Here is a 6,066-nt window from a genome sequence, read left to right as displayed (position 1 = left end):
CCTGTGTCTACTGAGGTCACAGTCCATTACCTGCCAGGGCCGCACCTCACCTGGCTCCTCGCCCCCCAGTTTCCACCTGACCTTAGGACACATCCGACTTTGGGCAGGAGGATCATTTGAAGGGTGGGACCAAGTTTATCTGGGACAAGCTTCCCGGCAATTCCAAGACGCTGCTGCCTCTGCCCAACGCCCATTGACATTCACTAGTATAGAGTTGTGTGTGTGTGTGTGTGTGTGTGTGTGTGTGTGCGCGCGTGTGTGTTAAAATCCTTTATTTAATACATTGGTATTAATAATTTATTGTGTACCTGATTTTGGCTCAGGCATGGTTTTAAAGATGAGGTACATAATTCATAGGGGTCTAACAGGAGCAGAGTGTGTGTGTGTGTGTGTGTGTGTGTGTGTGTGTGTGTGTTACCAGGGATTGAACCCAGGGGCATTCTACCTTTGAGCTACAACCCCAGCCCTGTTTTATTTTTATTTTGAAACAGGGTCTCACTAGATTGATGAAAGTCTCAATATTTGCTGAAGCTGAGATCCTCCTTTCTCAAGCCTCCCAAGTACTGGGATCGCAAGTGTGTGCCACCACACCCAGCAGAGTTCTAGGAGAGAATCAAATCCCTGGAGAGGGACCAGGGCCAGGCCTGGCCTCCTTCATGAATCTTGCAAGGCTATATCTGCACAAGCTGATGTCTGTTTGTTTCTCATGAGCATGCCTCGGTACGTGGAGGGAAATTAGGAGTGCTAAGAAACTCTGGACATTGGACATCTTCTATTTCAACCTTCTTGTTTTATGCGTGAAGCAACTGAGGCCTAAAGACATGGTGTTTCCAACTGAATCAGTACCGGCCCATTATCATGTATGTGTGTGTGGTGCCTTAGTAGCTTGGTGGGTACTTTATTGCTTCCCACCCCCTACTCCTGAACTAACCCCCTAAAGGTTGAAGTCAGCCTTCTTTTTCTCACATCTCTCCCTCTCCCTCTTCCCCCAGCGATTGTACATAACTCTGGGTCTTAGGTAGAGCATCCATAAAGACTCACAGAATGGAATTTTCAGTCAAGGGATGGTGCACACCTGTAATCCTAGTATCTGGGAGGTTTGAGGCAGGAGGATTTCAGGTTTGAGGCTAGCCTCAACAACTGAGGCCCTGTTTAAAAAAAAAATATATATATATATATATATATATATATATATATATATATATATATATATGAGTGTAGCCCAGAGATAGAAGCTCCTGGGCTCAATACCCAGTTAAACTCTCCTCGGGCCCCCACGAAGATTTTTCTGTAAATTGCCCAGTTATCAGGGAGCGCTAGTAGGAATCCTTAAAAGATAATAGGATGAGCCGGGCGTGATGGTGCACGCTTGTAATCCCCGCACTTGGGAGGCAGAGATAGGAGGATCACACAGGTTCGAGGCCAGCCTCTCTGGCTTAAGAGACCCTGTTTCCAAATTTAAATATATATTTATAAAATAGGTCTGGGAATGTAGCCCAGAGATAGAAGGGTTTCCAGGAACCCCAGTACCACCAAAGAGAGAGAGAGAGAGAGAGAGAGAGAGAGAGGGAGGGAGGGAGGGAGGGAGGGAGGGAGGGAGGAGAGAGAGAGAGAGAGAGAGAGAGAGAGAGAGAGAGAGAGAGAGAGAGAGAGAGAGAGAGAGAGAGACTGTTGCCCTCTGCTGGTAGTTAAGTGGAACTACAGTTAAAAGTTCCTCTTGGCCAAAGACCAGTCATCTAGGAAACTTGGTTTTGCAGGTCTGATGCAGAGTTAAGCTTGGGCAAAGACTATCTAGCAACAGTTTTCCTTGGTGGCATTTCTCACCAATATTTACTGGGTCCTTCACTTGTCTAAAGATAGACTTATCCTGGAGGAGCCAGCAGCCTAGCAGCAAGGCGGAGACCATCAGTGTCTATGTCACCATTGTGAACAAGTACCAGAGAGAAAAGGGAAAGATGCCAGCGTCCTCCAGGCCAGGCGGGACTGCTGCTGTTGGGGAACTTGGCAGAAACCACCGAGGCCTCATGGGAAACATGATCTTGCCATTCCTACTAAAGGAGGAGGTGTTTTTGCTATTGGGGACCCAGGTTGGCCGGGAGATATTTGGCAGCGAGAGTCTGGAAGGACATTACCATCCGAAGGCCTGTGGTGAGCTAGGAGATGTCACATCTCATTCAGGAAAAGAGAGCGTCCATGTGATTCTGTGAACAGCAGATTCTGTGAAGGTAGGCTGGGGCTGGTCCAGGGAAGATGTCAGTCCTCTACCCAGAGACCCTCGGCCTCACCATCGCCGCCCCAGCCCACAGAGTCTGCACCGCTGTTGCCCTACTCTGTCCATGTACTCAGCAGGCTGGAAAAAGAGTACTCATCCCCCTCCCCCAGCAGCCTAGCCCAGCCGGTGACTGCCTGGAGTCGCGTATAACGCCCCCGCTCCTTTGCCCATTAGGTTGCGCTAACGCTGAGGGTTCCCGTCATTTCCCTGAGTTCCCTGGTAGAATTGCATCAGTGGCCCACAGTGCTGGCCTGCTGGCTAATGTACACTTACGGGTCACTTTCCCTTCCTTCCTTCACTTCCCCTCTCCCTGCTGGTGAACCCTGAGCTCACTTTCTAAATATATTATATGTCAATTTTTATCTACAAGCCCATTTGAGGGAAAGTTCAATTTAAAATATTATGCAAGCTGGGTGGGGTGTTGCAAACCTGTAATCCCAGTACTTGAAAGGCTGAGACAGGAGGATTTCAGGTTTTAAGCCAGCCTTAGCCACCTAGTGAGATTCTCAGCAACCTATCGAGACCTTGTTTCAAAAAAATAAAAAAGTTGCCAGGCGTGGTGGCACACGCTTGTAATCCCAGTACCTGGGAGGCTGAGACAGGAGGATCCCGCAGGTTCGAAGCCAGCCTCAGCTACTTAGGCTCTCAGCAACTTAGTAAGACCCTGTTTCCAAATAAAATATAAAATAGGTCTGGGAGTGTAGCCTGAGGGTAGAAAGCCCCTGGATTCCATCCCCAGCACCACAAAAATAAATAAATAAATAAATATTAAAAAGGAGCTGGGCATGGTGGAGCATGTTTGTAATCCCAGTATCTGGGAGGCTGAGACAAAAGGATTGCAGTTATCGGACATGGCCTCAGCTACTTAGTGAGGTCTTTTGCAACTCAGTGAGACCCTGTTTCAAAGTAAAGAATAAAAAAGGGCTGGGGATGTAGCTCAGAGGTAGAATGCCCCTGGGTTCTACCCCCAGTACCACAAACAAACAAACAAACAAACAAACAAATAAGGGCTGGGGGTATTGCTCAGAGGTAGAACACCCTGGGTTCAATCCTAAGTACCCAAAAATCAAACAAACAAACTCATCATGCAAGACCTAGGATAAGAAGATTAGACTTAGAGCAAAAAGTGTTCCCTTAATGTCTGATAATAAAAGTCATTATTTATATATAATGAAAGAAACTGAAGAAGACAGAAATAAATGGGAGATATTCATGGAGTAGAAGGACTAAAATTATTTAAGTGTTCATGCTAACCAAGATGATTCATCAAAACTCTAATGAAATTGTCCGGACTTCCGGGAAGATGGCGACCGAGAAAAGCGGGGCTTAAGAGTCCCGCTAACAACCAATCTCCATTACCACAAAAAGAGCGCCTTTCATAGCCAGAAAACACCATCACCAGAAAAACAAAAAAAAACCACCAGGCTCCAGAGAGAAAGCAGACTGAGAACAGAGCTCAGGGCCACAGAGGAGACACACGCGCCCGAGGACGTGGCAGCAGCGCCATACTGCCGGCGGCAGCGGCGAACTCAACGGACGGCTACAGCAAGCCAGGTGAGCCACTGCGGAACAGCCAGGCGGGATCTTTCAGTGCAGACAGCATTTAAAGCTCCCAGTGGCTGAGCTCAGCACACGCTGCAGGGATTCAGAGTGGAAATCAAAACCAGAGAAGAAAAAATACGCCAGCCTCATGGCCGAGGGCGTGGCAGAGGCGCCATATTGCCACCGGCGGCGGCAGCAGCAGTGAATTCACCGAGTCCAGTACAGCTACATCTGCGTACTCAAGAACAGTGAGTCAAATTGCGGGCCACAGAGGAGAAATCGCAGTATTGGGCCTCCTGGGACTTGACCCAGTGAGGGAGTGGTGGTGGCAGAGATATCACACCATAGGAGAACGTGCAACCTGGCACCCCCCATAGTTTAAAGCAGCCTCTATCGACTCCCTGGGTCGGAGACTCTGTGATACAACCCAGTAAAGGAGTAGTGGGGTCTGAGATAATACAGACTCGAGATCCAGAGCACCTTAAGTGAAGCCATAGTGACCCAAGGGAAGAACCCAGAGAAGGCACAAACCTCCGAAATCATGGGAAAGAGGAATAACACTGGAGTAATGAATGTGCACAACCCCACAACATCAGAACCTGATAAAACAGAAAATCAGAGATTTCTAGAAGATCAAATCAGGAAAATAACTGTAGAAATAATAGAGGTGCTTCGAAAAGAACTCAGAGAGAGCCAAAAAGAGATAAAGGATGCAATTAATGAAGTAAAGGCCTCAATTCAAAGCACAAACAACCGATTAGACCACATGGAGAACAGAATCTCGCTCTTAGAAGATGAGCAATCCAAAAATGAATGCATAGTTTCTAATCTAGAAAAAAATATCCAACAGCAGGAATCTGACATTGAAGAAATATGGGCCCATCTTAAGAGAGCTAACCTAAGAATAATTGGAATAGAGGAGGGAAAAGAAAGTGATACCAAAGGGATCAACAATCTCTTCAAGGAAGTAATAGCAGAAAATTTTCCAAATATAGAGCAAGAGGTTGATACACAGATCCAGGAAACTTATAGAACTCCCTTTAGACAGGATCGGAGAAGAGGATCCCCACGCCATATAATTGTCAAAATGACCAATGTGGAAGCCAAGCAGAGAATCTTAAAGGCAACAAAAACAAAGGGCCAAGTGACATTCAGAGGCAAACCAATTAGAATCACTCCAGACTTCCCAAACCAAGTCATGAGAGCCAGAAGGGCTTGGAGTAACATATTCCAAACTCTGAAAGAAAACAACTTCCAGCCAAAAATTTCCTATCCAGCAAAACTTTCTATCAAATTAGATGGAGAAATAAGAAGCTTCCATGACAAACAGAAACTGAAGGAATTTATGTCTTCAAAACCAGCGCTAGAGAAAATACTCAAAGAGATTAACTACAAAGAAGAAATAGGTAACACTCACCAGAACCAGAGAAACAAGAGTTTCCATCCAACAGACAACTAAGATTGGTTATCTGTGGAGATCCATTATTTATGTTAGTCTTTTACCTATCTCTAAATTGTATTGTTTGCCTTTATTGTTGTTAATTTTTAGGATTTCTAGTTGGAATATTAATATACCTTCAGATATAGCATTTGGAAATATTTTATCCAATTCTATTAGTAACTTTTAACTCTGTTTACATTGTCTTTGGATATACACTATTTTCTTTTATTTTTTAGGGAGTTTGTATATTCTTCTGTTGCCTGTGCCATTGAAATCATATCCAAGAAATCACTGCCAATTTCAATGTTGTGAGGTTTTATGACCCAGATTTTCTCCTAAAAGTTTATAGTCTTAAGATTTATATTTAGGTCTTTTATCTATTTTGAGTTAATACTTGTATATGGGATTAGATAAAGGTCCAATTTTATTCTTTTCCATGTAATTATTATTTTTCAACAATATTTAGTTAAAAGATTATTATTTCCACCACCAAATGTTCGTGGAAACCTTGTCAAAAATAACTTGACAATATAGGGAAGAATTTAGGTCTAGGCTTTTATTTAACTCCAATGGTCTATATATCTGCCTTTAGAACAGTACTACACTGTTTCAATTATTGTAGCTTTATATGGTTTGAAATCAGAAAATATATATCTGCTAGCTTTGTTCTTTTTCAAGATCGTTTTGGGTATCTAGAATTCATATTCCATATTAGGATAGATTTTTTTCTGAAAAATAAATATATAAATATATGATAGTTTCACCTAAAAAAACAGAAAAAAATATGCTCTAGTAAGAAAGAAAGCAAAAA

This window comes from Muscardinus avellanarius (assembly GCF_963383645.1).
Source record: "Muscardinus avellanarius genome assembly, chromosome: 10".
NCBI classification, from domain to species: domain Eukaryota; kingdom Metazoa; phylum Chordata; class Mammalia; order Rodentia; family Gliridae; genus Muscardinus; species Muscardinus avellanarius.
This window is presented reverse-complemented; position numbering follows the sequence as displayed.